Genomic DNA, 14,236 nt, shown 5'->3' on the forward strand with positions numbered 1-14,236 from the left:
TTCGCCAACTAACACAATAGTGACTGTATTTTATTTCAGGATGGCATATTGGCTGGTATCTCCTTTCAGTGTATCATGTCCTTTTGCACAAAGCCGGTTTTATAATTATGGATATATATTACACTTCTATGATATAACTCTGCTGACTGCCTTATCAATTATTCATAAAAAATATGTTGGCCTAGGAAGCATGTCTTTTCCCCTCTGTAAATCTAATGATTGCTAGCTGTAGCTACGACAGATCTCTCCTGTCCTTTCTCTCTGTCTGCTCATTATCATTTAATAGTAAAGTCTGGAGAATTCGCTTTCAGGGTGACAAGGTGTAGAGTCTGGAGGGAATGAAGATCTTCTTAGAATCAACTTAGAGAAATGTAAAAACTGACTGGCCAAAGACTGTCATCTGCATTTTGCTGCAAAGACATCTGCTCGTGTGCATAAGTCACCAGGCAGCATCTATTTTTAGAGTAACGTTGCTGCTGTATTATTTCCTTACCAAATGGAGATATACTTTACATTGAATGCTGTTTTGGTATGCACTCGTTTAAAACAAGCAAACAAACAAACAAAAATTAATTAAATTCTCTGAAAAGAGACCATAAGAGCAAAATCCTAGATTTCAGCATTCCTGTTTGTCGTTTTTTTCACACAAAGCTCACACGTGATGCAGGAAAAAAAATAGCGAGAGGTTTAGCCCATTTGCCAAGCTCGCCATTTTTTTGCTTTCTTTCACATCATCATCAGCAATAAGTGCTGCAGAGGTCGATTTGTGCCCACAGTCAGGTCTCTCCATCCCAATTACCTTCCATGTACATGTATAATCTCAGTTGTACACATGTAACCTTGATGAAGGCTAATGGAGTTGCACAGGTGTATCCAAGGCAAAAATACCCTTATTATGATGATGATGCTTGAATAGGGAAAAATCCAGCTTGGTGTCTGGTTGAGTTTGCAAAAATGTCAGGTGAGAAAAATAAATATTCACCTGTAAATTGATCAAATGTGTCTTTGCAAGACAATAAACTTAGGAGTACAGAGGGGAATTTCTGAAGACTTGCTTTCTAGAGGATGTTTGCGGTGTACAGCTTAGTCCTCTTATAAACCCCATAAAGTCAATGAAAGTCCTTTATTGAAAGAGACGATCGGTACTTTTTAGGATCATGCCCTTAATAATCTAAAATCATTATAGTTCGCAGAGTCAGTATGTTTATAAATGCAGCATGCCTAGAATCCTCTCCTGATATTTATTAGTAGCTCCCTTGAGGTGGCACTTAAGGCTTAATGGGATTTATATTTCACTCTTTGTCTTATTATAGAAATCAAAACAAGAAATGGCATTTTTTCTTGAAGAATAAATGGGATATCTCTGTGTTAAATATAACATAAAAGCCATTTCAGTCAGTGTGTACGAGGGTTAACCTCTGAAGCCATTCCAACCAGTAGGTTAGCAGAAACTTCAGTGGGAAGATGATCTATTCATGAAGATGCTCTGTGCATCCACATAAAGATGCAGAAAAAAATATAAATTTTTTTGGAGTATTTACTTCAGCTGTTCTTTGCCGTGGGCTCGTTACTGTTAACCTCATGTTCTGCCATCGATTCCACTGTGTGTTGTACTTGGTATCTGACAGTAGAATAGCAATCAGTGTCTCAAAAGAATAAAAATGAAATGTTCAAAACCAAATAAGATCAATTATCCCCTCCTTAAAAAAAGCAAAACAAAACACAGACAAAAAGCAGAATAGGATGAGAGGTACACGCCCAACAGCAAGACTATTTGACAAGGATGTGTGGTGGTATTAATAGGGAAAAATACATTGCTTCTAGTGTGCCCTTCAGGGAACTAGATTTGATTGACCAAAGCAACTCTAAAATTATTGAATACTTATGAAATAAATTTGACAGTGCACTTCGATATCCTTTATTTTCACATATTCTGATCCTAATCCAGAAAAGTTGTTTTCCCATGTGATTTATCTACAAACAGACAAGCATGGCCCTCAGTCTGAGCTCAGCATTGTGCCAAGCACCGTAATGTCTGAAATGGGTTAACCAGTCCCCTTTAGGAGTTGCATGGCACTCAACCCTAAGCCAGGACCCAATGTTCTTCCTTCCTGCAGCAGCAGATCATATAAAACACTCCTAGTCTTTTTCAGTACAAAGTCATCTTACAAAAAATTAGGTATTAGGAACAGCAGGTGTGAAACGTTCCTGATGTCTGCTGTGCTTCACTGCAGGAAAAGAACAAAAGTGCAGAGGACAGGCAGAGGCACATGAAGATGGGCACTTGCTCAAGGCTGCTCCTACAGCAGGATGTATTGCAATAACTTGAAGTGTCAAGAACGGTTTTATACAGTTTGAGGAGTGTTAGTTCTCTTCATACAGTCATTTTTAAAGATTAATCTTTTTCTGAATATTTGTGCCTACATAATAATAGGTTTGAGGTTGAGTTCTTGTGGCCTTACTGCTTTCTCCTTCAGCCATAGAGCACAAAGAGAAGTTGATGTATTTCATCTGTGTGTAGCATTATCAGGTGGTTGATCAGCTTCTTCTGACTCTGACCTATACAGGATTACTGCAATATGGGACTTTAGGGGAAAGTGGATGATAAATAGCAGCTGGAATGGGGATCTAGGCTCTGAATACCATGTTATGTGTTTTGAGTGCACCACCAACCACAGTTGCTTCCAGTCTGTCTGTTTGCTCTCTAATTAACAAACACCTGTGTTTTGGGTATTTAAGAACCCAGCCTTCCCAAAGAAAACAATGAAGAAAGGCACCCTGGAGGCTTTAGGAAGGAGCTTTATCTGATGGTTCAGGTACCCATATGCAGGCAGATAAGAGATCTGTCAGGAGTAGTTAGAGGTGATTGTTTCTTGCTGTTAGTCCGCCAATATTTAAGCCTGAAGTTGGCACCTAAGGTAGGTTTAGTCCATACTTACCATCTCACTTCTTGCTGTTGCCTTCAGAAAGGGAGACTGGACTTTCCAAGAGGCAAGTCAACTTTCCGTAAAATAGGTATCTAAGATATAATATGAAGGAGGAGGCCATCCTTCATTACTGTTAATAAAGAAAGAGCTAAGGTAATTTAATTACATCACAAATTTATGGTGGGTGTTATGTTGCTTACATACAAGGGGTTCGGCTTGATCTGGTTGTCTGGCTTTCTTCTGCAGTTATGAGGGAAGACAGGAATTTCCAGAAGGCAGTTTATCCCATCTTATGATATAGCATAGTATAGGTAACCTTCTGGAAATGCTCATTTTTCGCTGCCCAGAGAGAAAGTCCAGTCAGCCAACTTTGATTAGACACCTAAATCATAGTTGACTAAAGCACATGAGCTGTCCCTTCCAGAAATAGTGTCTGTCTGGATGCCACATACATGTGCTAATATAGAAAGGAAAATCAGACAGTAAGAATCCGTATGCGTGCCCCTCTTTCAGATTTTCTTCTTTAGGCCAGTGCTGTAGCTACAGCTCCTTAGTTTGGGAGCTACAGAATAAATGGGTGGAAGATGCATGTATCCTGTGAGGAAGGAAGGAATGGAAAATCCTATGAGGAGGTGTTGTTTTTTCCATCTGTGTTTGGGATAGACAAGTACAGCTGCTGGATAAATGGAATGTCTGATATTTCTGTAACAAAGAGAGCTAGAGCGGAACATTTCAATTTGCTGTTTTCTTCCCCTTAATCCAAGCCAAAATGCTGGAACCTTTACCAAATACGACATTAATAATAGGAAGTACTCAACATGAAAGCCTTTTCTTGGCCAAGAGGATGGCTTTTATAAGCAGACTTCAGTTTTATTTCTCTGTGGTCAGTTACTAAAGACACGCGGCTCCTGCGTCATAAGCTTTATCTTTTCAAGATATCCTTTTAACGATGCTTTCTAATCTCGCAGTCATACCGGCTGCCTAATTCCAGTAGCACAGAGCAGTAAGTCACATACACAAAGAGTTTCAGTCACAAAGCAAACATTTTTGATGCAGTGTGATCTGGCAAAGCCGTGTTCATCCTTCTTTTCCTAAGGAGCAGAGCCAGTGAGTTTGTGGCCAAATTGCTTTTCCACAATACCTTGCTTCTTTTTGCAAGTATTTTTTTTTTCTAAAACAGGGCTGTATGTACTCTTAGGGCTTGGAGGCAGAACAGGAAGGCGGGAGGCATAAAGCATTTAAGGTGAAAGGACCAAATTCCTTTTACTTCACACCTACACTGAAGACAGAGATGTCATTCCGCATTTTACACCATTGTGAGGAAAGGCAGCATTTGGATGCAAGACAGAGAAACCTGCCGCTATCCATCTGAAACAGTCTGACAAAACTGCAAAGCATTTAGGTGTCTGGAAAACAGACTGTCTGGTTTGTGTTTACGTTGTAAAAAGCCCAAAATGAGAAATAGCAGATGAAAGAAAAATCTACTCTTGGTGACCCCTTCATGTTTTCCTGCTTATTAAGAACCCTGCTTTTAGCTCGAGGAGAGGAGAAGGCAGCATTTCTACATCTGCACGCTTCAGCTCCACCGTAGAGCAGAATGAATGTGGAAACAAATTATAACATTTCTTTGGAAATGGAGAAATAGGGAGTTAAAAATATGATGCTTATGTCAGATGCCAGGAGAGGTATAGCGTACGTAGACAGAGCGCCAGTGGTTTCTGTTAAATCATTTAAAGGAGTCTGTGGGAATGGGAGGTTGCATGGGAATATAAAATATTCTTCATCCTTTTACTGCCTGGGTGCTGGCTTGAATTATGCTATGGACGACATTTCCTCTTAAACAAGGAACTGATAATTACTGTGCAATCCTGGCAGGGGAAAGAGCCTTCTGCTTTCCGTGCCTCCCTTTCCATGAGCCACACTCACACCCGCGTGTCACAGCTGCCTGCTGGGTTTCAAATGTTGCAGCTGTCGGGCCTTGGAAAACATGTTTTCATCAAGCAAAAATGTATGGGCTTCTCCGTAAATGAACTGCAGCTTACAGATATTCAGCAGTGCTAAGGAATTGCAGCTCAATTGTTTCCAGCCCTGGGCGTGGAGGGTGAGTGGTTTGGGCTGGATGCTGGCTCTGGCAGGTGGGACAGGTCCACGCGCCCTGCTCAGAAGAGACTCCCAAGTGAGGAGGGGAGGGCTCCTTTTCAAGCCTGGAAGTACCCTACAGAAATGAAGCTTTTGCCTCATAATGGCTGCAGCTCACCAAGACACCGTGCAGAATCACTTAACCTCTCGCTCCTCTCCCACACTGACAGCATCTCTATTTACTGTAGTGTGGGCTCCTCACTCACATAATTTCCAGACACAACTACAAATCCTGTGAACGTTCTCCAAGGAATGACAGACTAATCACCTCTCTTGCTTGGGTTAGACCCATCTGCAGCCATGCAGCTGTCATGCAACCGCTTGTAAGATGCTGGTGCGTGCGACCCACCTGTATTTACTTTCATCTCGCAGCTCTGTTAGGCTTGACTGTGCTGAAATTTAGAGGTGAAAGGGAACAGTTATCTAACAAGGTCCAGTTTAAGCTAAATAGATCAAAGACAAGGAGAAAAACTTCCATAGCATAGGAAGTAGGGCTGTGTTCCTGAAAGCTGTCATTTTGGGTAGTTTCCAAAATGCCTGAAAATAGGAGTAACCAAATCTCTGACTCCAACATGTTATCAGGTTGCAACAGTTCTTTTCCTTTATTTAAATCATCAAGGATTAGCTACTGCTGGATTAGGGTAATGAATTTGAATCAGTCTGACCAGGTTATGAGCATATCAGATTACGATCCTGTCTTTTAGTTTGTGCAGCACTGGGCTTTGATGCACTGAGAGTTCAGGGGCATGGGCAGGGTCTGAATCATAGAATCATAAAGGTTGGGAAAGACCTCTAAACTCACTGAGTCCAACTGTCAACCCATGCCCACATCCTTCAGTGCCACATCTCCATGTTGAACACCTCCGGGGATGGTGATTCCACCACCTCCCTGAGCATCTGTGCCACTGCATCACCGCTCATTTCAAGCAGAAATGTTTCCAAATATCCAATTTGAACCTCCCCTGGTGCAACTTAAAGCCATTACCTCTCATCCAATCTCTGATTACCCAGGTAAAGAGTACAATCCCCATCTCTTCAGCCAGCACTGTTAGTGGAAGAGCAACATTCCCTCTACAGATATGTCGTGGCTGTAGATGTTATGATGTGATGCAATTACCTATTATTGATGTCCAAAGCACAGGCTGCTTCTACATGTACACCATAGAAACAGCCTGTAGCTGAGTGGCAAAGAACCGGTGCGTGACAAAATGAGTTCTAATTACTGAAAATGGTGATTGGGATCTTTGGGCGCTACCATGATCGTTGTAGTAGTAATAAATAATAATTGTGGTTATCATTATTTTATTATTGTTTTCCCTCTAGACGTTGCAATGATGAGAAAGCCTTGGATAGACTTACCTAGATAATTACTTGTATAAATTTCACCGCATTCCTAAGAAACAGATTTATTAGCTGCATAATGCCAGCTCTCTGCTAAGCTGTTTCTCAATGATGTAATAAATATCATTAAAACAAATCAGATTTGGGTTGGTTAAGGGGGTGAGCTTTAAGCTAGATGAGAATAAATTTTCATTCTGTCATTTTGTTTTAAATCTTCCCATGTAAGCTACAAAAACCTGTTTGCATCTTTTATTTACCATTCAGAAACAGAAGCTCGGGCCATTTTGCCACGTGTTTGCTGAGTTAAGCAGCCAGAAGTACTTACAAGCAGGTTAGGGCCCACGCTGGTGATGAATTGGCCTGGCTTTTCCCTTCTTCATCTTACGAGAGCCGGTGTATTCTCAGTCCCTAGCAGAAGTCTAGGTCATGGAATGCTGTTCTTCCAAGGGCACTTGCTGCTCGCTTGTTCATTCACTTGCTTAAGCCAGCATCTTGAAACTTGTCATCTTCTTTCTTAAATCTCAGCAGGGAGGCAGATTTCAGCCTCAGACTGTGATCCCAATGCCACTGATCCCGCTACTTTAGAATCAGGCTTTACCCGGCAATTAGACTGCATTCCCTCTTTGAATAGCATTAAGGGTATAGATGAGACGTGGCTCTTTTGTTAGTTTTGTTTTATTCTGGCCGCGTTGTTTGTGAACAAAAGCGTTTGCTGATAATCCCGTTGCTCGACTTGGTTTGTAATGATCACTTGTGGGATGGTGAATTAGCGGAAGGCTGCTGCATGCCCCAGCTCACAGCCATTCATTTTCCTCATTTCCCTCCGATAGAGCAGGTGCAAGCAGACAGCATTTGACCCTAATAAGTTAAACCGGTCTTGCCAAATTTTGTTTGCCTGGAACGAGGAGCATTATTTGTATCAACGTCGCGGTAAGAAAGTGAGCAAATTGATTTGTCGGTCAGGTAAATTTTCGTGACAAATTGGCAAGCCTGTGTTTAAACAGTGTAATTTATTTAATCTTGTGATTTTACGAGTTCTTTATCATAATCGTACAATAGCGCCATTACAGTATATGTTTTCTTCTCTCATGAGACAGATGGGTAGAGGCTGAGGCTCAAAGATAGTATTTCTCTACAAGGTAGCATAACAGAGGCAGAGATTTGCAAGTTAATACATTCTGAGCTGATAAAATAATTCCAAAGGAGAAGCAATGCTGGGGCGTAATTTATTTTTTAAAAAATCCTGTTTAATAGAACATTCAGTGCCTTATGACATACATATTGCAATGATGTTGCTCTATAAATGTCCCTTCCTGTCATCATTTACATGATGGATTACCTTGCAGCTGCATAAACTTGAACAACTCAGTAAATAACCTCTGTGCGCCGTGTGCACATGCATCTTGGGGTGTGTGTTGTGGAAATGCATGGGGGTCTGTTTGTGCAACGCTGCTTTTATATTTCATCAGCCCGTAATTGGGATAAATCAAGCTCCTCAGTATGAAATACTGTTTTCCATGTAGAGTGGCTTGTCTGTTCTGTCCGTAGCTGAAGGTTGGGTAGAATATAACTAAATTTCTTGTTTTATCTCCCAGGATAAATAGACATGCGGGTTTTGAACCATTTAATAACTCTGACGATGAAAAGTCAAGTAGTGGACAGTTAAGATGCAACAACACGGTGCTCTCTTTGCCTGGAATTTCAATGCTTTAAGGGTTGTGTTCCACAGTAAACAAGATACTCAGTCTAAATTGTATAGACTTGAACAGGAGTTTTTAATGAGCACATAGCTAACAGACTCTTAAGCCTCAGGAGAAGCTGCCTGTCCCAGTCTGGAGTCCTTTTTCAGTAATCAGAATAATTTGACCGAGATAAAAAGAAGCAGCTTCCCTTCATTTAAGTGTTTCATCTTACATAAAAATCTTGGATTTCCTGTTTTCTATAGACCAAAACACCAGAGAGGGAACAAAACAATTTAATTTTATTTTTTCCCCCCTATCTCAGTAGCAAATATTTTGCTCCAGTGGAATGGAGACAAAATTAATGTAGGGTAAACGCTGATGCTTCCAGTTATGAAAGGAAACCAACAAGATCAGGGTGTCAGGATAATGGGGCAGATTCTGGGAGCACAAAAGGTAGTGCCTAAAGGCAGATGCCAGGCCAGGATGCTGCTTTGCTCCATGCAGGGAGAGACCAACCCCAAAGTATGTGCCTCAGAAGCACATACTGGAATGGAGCTGGAGCTCCTGCCTGTGTGCTGGCAGTCCTGTAGAGTGCTATTGACTAAGCCTTGTGGTTTTTGTGGAGGTAATTGTGATTCCTGGGCTGTATGAGATCCTAAGATATAAAACCGGGGATTGGAACTTGATGATCTTTAAGGTCCCTTCCAACCTAAGCCATTCTGTGATGATGATTATAGTCAGAAATATCACTGTTTCTTAATTGGAATTCCAGAACTAGTCTGATTTGGGAGCAGGTTGCCCAGGGAGGCTGTGGATGCCCTCTCCATGGAAGCACTCAAGGCCAGGCTGGATGGGGCTGTGAGCAACCTGGGCTAGAGGGAAGTGTCCCTGCTTACAGCAGGGGGTTGAAACTACATGGGCTTAAAAGTCCCTTCCAACCCAAACCATTCTGTGATTCTATGATTTCCTGCAGTAAGCAGCAGGTAATGGTGGCAGGCTCCCTGCAAGCTGATGGGCTGTGGGTAGGGAGAAAACAAAAGGCACTCACCAAGTCCCATGTACCACCTGCTCTTAGCTTCAGCAGTGGTAATTCTGAGTGCCTTTATTTTACAAGATAATTGTTTATGTCAGTACCATCCACATCATACCTTTGAGCCCACAGCACAGTGAGTCATATGGCTTCTGATGTAAATAGGTGTCACAAACTGTGTCAGGCCTCCTGTTCCCAGCGAGGCAGTCTGGGAGGAAGTTGAACCAACTGTTCCTAGTCAGGAATGTACATTTACATAAAACGTTTCACATTTTTCATGTTTATCCTGTGCAGATGGCTCCATTTTGAACATCCAGAATTTGTTTTGACGTTATGACTGTAGCTTGTAAACAGAGAGTTGGCTGGCATCTGCACCGGGGAAAGGTAGCTCTTTGCTTTTCAACTAAAATGGAGCGAGGCTGTAGCCAAACAGTCAGTCATGTTGGGATCTGGCTGAAGGCAGCATGTCCAACCCGTGAGGGAAGCCCGAATCAGGGGTGATAGCGTTGACCGTAAGTTGATAAATGGATGCACTCGCAGTGTTTCACTTACACGGCTGCTTTAGGCAGGCTCTAAATTCAGCTTTGCAACTCAAACCATCTCACTATTAAATGTTTTGAACCAAATCACACAGAAGCTCTGCGAAGTGAATGTGTTGATACAAATAATGCAGTGAGAAGGCATACATACACATATATTTATAACTCAAGGTGCAGAAAACTCACTTGAATCCCTATTTAGCTTGAGAACACCAGCGCTGATTCTTGTCTTTCTGTATTACTTGTATAAAAATGATTTTGAAGGACAAACAAATACCAAAAATGTAAAGTTCTCTGCTCGTACTTGTGGTCAGATACACTCCAATCTTGAAGGTGAGGTTTTAGGGTTCTTTTTGTTGCCGTTGCTATCCATATTTAGACACTATAGCTCTTCTCTATATATTAGTTAACAGAATGGGACTTTTATTCTGTTATTTGAAAGAATTTGAGCCACCTTCTGCTTTAAAGGGCACCCTGTGTCTCTTTCATCTTTATTTTAAGTAATTAAATTGAAAAATAGATAGCCAGAGCATGCTGAAAGCCTCAGCTTTATTTTGTCAGACCTAATTATTCCAGACATTACAAAATATTTTCCTGTTACCCCCCTCTTATCCACTGAGAGTATATATGTGCTTCCTGCTTATCTGTTGGTTCAGTTCTGCTTGCACATTGCTCAGGTCTGTCACCTTGCTGGAGAAATACATGATTTGTAAATCTGAAAGAATTCCCCAACAGCTACCATAAAATTAAGCTGTTAAGGAGCTCTTGTGGCTTGTTTAAATGTAGACCTAAACAAACCTCTTTGCTGTTTAGCCCAAGATTAATCTTTTAAAAGTCCTGTTCTAAATCACTTCCTAATTTTAATGAGTTTATATATCAGCCTTTGCCAGATTTTTCTGTCGCCGTTCTCAAAGATTACAGCAGTGATAAAGATAGGACTAAAATTGTTTATTATATATTATTCTTCAGAAGCACAACTTTTTCCCCCAGAGGCTGTTGGGAGAGTTATTGATTTTCTGCCACAGCATGAAATGTGTGACCTTTATAATATGAGCAATGATTACAAGGCCAATAAAATGACATCATTCTATTTAAACTTCAGAGTTCACAGGGCAAATAGCAGCTTGTGCCACATTTGGTGATGTCCATAGACGATCAGTGTACATTACCTGACTTCAGGCAAGATGGAAGCACTGAGCAGATGGGCCATCCACCCCCAAAATGCCCACTGTTTTTGCCTGGGGGGCAGGAACAGCAATATAGCTCTACCAAGTAGAGCTATAGCTTTTCACAACTCTTAGGGCAGGAAGTCAGTGATGTTCTTAGGGCTGGTATTTCTAAGAGGGACTTCTCTAATCATTTGCTGCTACTGATGCTACTGACAAGATCAGATATTTGGAGCACTGTGTTCATACATATCTTCCCCAGTCAACTGTGTTTGGTATTACAAGGCTAAATTCTGTTCTTGCAGTGCAGCTTTAGTCATTCATAGTGTTTTCTCCAAAGTAACTAAGGATACATCTCAAATATATAAAATGTAACTGTTGAAAGCATGCTGATATTGATGGGTTGATGGTTAGACTAGATCATCTTAGTGGTCTTTCCAAACCTTAATGATTCTATGATATTCTAATACAAATGAAAACCAGGAATACAGAAATCTTCACAAGCTCTAGGCAGGCTTGGAAGCGGATTCCACAACCTGCTTCACTGAAATTGATGAAGAAGATAAATTTCTGGAATCTATTTCCCATGTCAGTCACATCAGCCTGTTGCCACACACTATTTTCTTCTCTTCCTTCAAAAACTCATTTTGGATCCATCAAAACTTGCTTTGACCCACTCCCACCCCATTCTCCATCCTGTGCTGCTGCACCCAACCAGCTTCCAAAGGATTCCCATTTGGTCCAGCCCACTGCTGCGCTCGCTGCTTGGACAGTACATGCCAGCCATCATCAAGGAAGGAATAGGGATAATTTTCTTTCCCATTTCTGGCTCATTGTGTAATATCAATAATCTCTGTAGCTTTGTATTATATTTGCCTTAAGTGGCTCTAGTGATTGATTAAACACCTTAGCTTTTCTTTGGCGTTTAATCAATTGCAGCAGCAGCAGTTTATTGCTTGGTATATTACAAAGTAAAAGAGATTATTACTTAATTATTCTGAAAAATAGCAGCTTGCAGTTGTTGCTCGCGTCGGTACGCGTCTATGCTAGCACGGGTGTCACATCATCTTTTCCTTTGTGCCTCCTCAACTCTGCACTGGGAGAGAGCTCACAGCTCCCTGGGCAGCTGTCACAGGGTCACACACAGTCCTTCACACAGCCATCGCCAGCACGGTGCAATTAGTGGCATTAAATAAATAATTGCTTAAGGAGGGGCTTCCCGCAGTGCCAAGAGCCCAATTCTGTCACTTGCTGGATCTCTCCAAGTCTCACTTAAATTTTAAGCAATGTCCTTATTAACGAGCCCACCTGAATGTGAACTCACTGTCAGGTACTAAGCACTTCTGGAAGCAATTCAGCAAGAATTACATTGGTACCAGGAGGCATCTTGATAGCCCAGGGTGCAGCAGAGGATGTGTGCACAACTGGAGATAAATCAGATACAGCGAATGTTATTGCTGTCTGAGCGTGCGAAGGAAGAAATAATATTTTGTGACATCCTCTTGAGGATCGAGGAAACGGTGACTCTTCTTTTTTCACACCTGAGGTTTTCTGCCTTGAGTGCAAAATTGAATTCATATGCAACAGTTCAGAAAGAATACTGTGGTGTGATAAAGCATAAGGACTCAGGGTAGCACTCACATCTCTGCCTGTAGGGATGCCATGGGTAACACGGTCAGTTCTTACAGCATTCTTAACCATCTGCATGTGGAGTAGGATCCAACCAGCCCATGTTTTAGAATAAATGGACAGCATTTACTTTTTTGCTTTACTCCTAACTTTCTCTGCGATCACAGGCAAGTAATTTTCTTTTTTCTGCCTCAGTTTTCTTTACTGAACGGGATTAGCCATTAACCTTAGAGAAGCATACAGAATTAAGTACTTCTTGCTGCTGTCCCATTGTGATAATGGGCACCATATAGGTTCTGTCAGTAGAAAAAAAAAAAAAAATCTTTAAAGCTCTGATCCTGTAAAGAATCACATGAACCACAGCAGTGTGCTTGACTGGAACAGTGCTAGTCAATGGAAGATCAGTCACAATGCATCCACAGAATGTTTTAAGCATTTCCCACAATTATATATTGGATGGAGTGGGGTGATGGGGGTGGCAAATTCATAATTTTTGTGTGAGGGAATAAAACTGAAGCTGGTATGCTATCTATTTTTGGTCTGTATAGTAGTTGAGGTCTGACCATCACCTTTCTAGGCAGCTTTGTGAACCCAGGAGGTTGGTAGTGCATTTGCTCATGCTTCAAGCTGGCGTTGCCTGTGAATAGTGATGCTTTGGCCAGTCTGTGTAAGTCGTGCAGAATCGTATGCTGGTTTTGTGTTGTTCGTGCAATGGCTTTTGCAAGTACTCTAGCAGAATTGGAACGAGCAGACGTTGACTGTCCAGTGACTAGGAGAAGTTCTTGTTTCTTTGAGAAGGTGCTGGATGGTCCTAACCATTAAAAGAATTTATTTTCTTACTCCAACAGATTTCCCCTCCCCTCCTTGATGTGACAAAATTTATTATCACTTTTGTCTTTCAGGTGTAACCTGTCTTTAGTGTTGCAGACACATCAGCCAACCATGCATTAAGAACTGGGCCCTTACTTTAATTCAGTATAATTTTCTTTTTGTCCAATAATTTCACAAGCACTAATCCACACTTCAAATGCAGGAGATACTTTGATTTCCCAAATTGTTCAGCACTTCATGCAGGAAAAACCGTAGGCCACAGTCATGAAACTCCTAGAGGATGGCTGCTGGCTTCCTGTGGCAGAGCTGGTTGTTGTTTTCCCCCCTCTCCCTACTTTGCTCTAACCATTTTGTCTGTCTATCTTGTCTTGTATTCAGTTTTCAAAGCAATTGCCATGAAGGGCTTCCTTTTTTTTAGTGCCTAAAGGGAACAATAGATTTTTAGAATAAGCATTTAGATTTATATGACTATCTGTTAATGCGTATCCTATCTATCATATATACACTTCAATATAACATACGGAGAAGTTCAAGCTAAGTAGAAATTAATATTTATTATTGTTATTTCTGATGAAAAGGTCCTTAAATGTATCTTTAAATGGACATGACATTTAAAATTATTTCAGTACTGGATTCCTGAAAAACTAGATGACCTTTTCTCTTGAAATTGGAGAGGCTTTTTTCCTTAACAGTTATATTATGCACAGAAGATGAGATGTTAACCGAGATGTTAAAATGTATTGTTTCCCTTTGAAAGCTAATCCTGTTCCTCATTTTCATTAATGTTGGCTCATTCGTTTTTCTTTCTTTCCTTTCCTTTCCTTTTCTTTTGCAACTGTTTTTGCATGAAAATGCAGAGTAGCAATAAACAGATTTTTTTGTGAGACTTGCTTTAAGACTCTTCTCTTTCAGATCCAGTTAAAGTTTTAAGTTCAGTTATTTTAAAATTCAT

General features: G+C 41.0%; 1 protein-coding gene across 22 annotated transcripts in view; it reads left to right on the forward strand.

The window, feature by feature from the left end:
• Positions 1-14,236, forward strand: part of KLHL29 (kelch like family member 29) — a 397,537-nt gene that overhangs the window by 327,832 nt on the left and 55,469 nt on the right. The gene's annotated exons all lie outside the window — the stretch shown is intronic.

The sequence above is a fragment of the Coturnix japonica genome, chromosome 3 (assembly GCF_054131305.1).
Source record: "Coturnix japonica strain WE chromosome 3, WE-NBRP24, whole genome shotgun sequence".
In the NCBI taxonomy this organism is placed as follows: domain Eukaryota; kingdom Metazoa; phylum Chordata; class Aves; order Galliformes; family Phasianidae; genus Coturnix; species Coturnix japonica.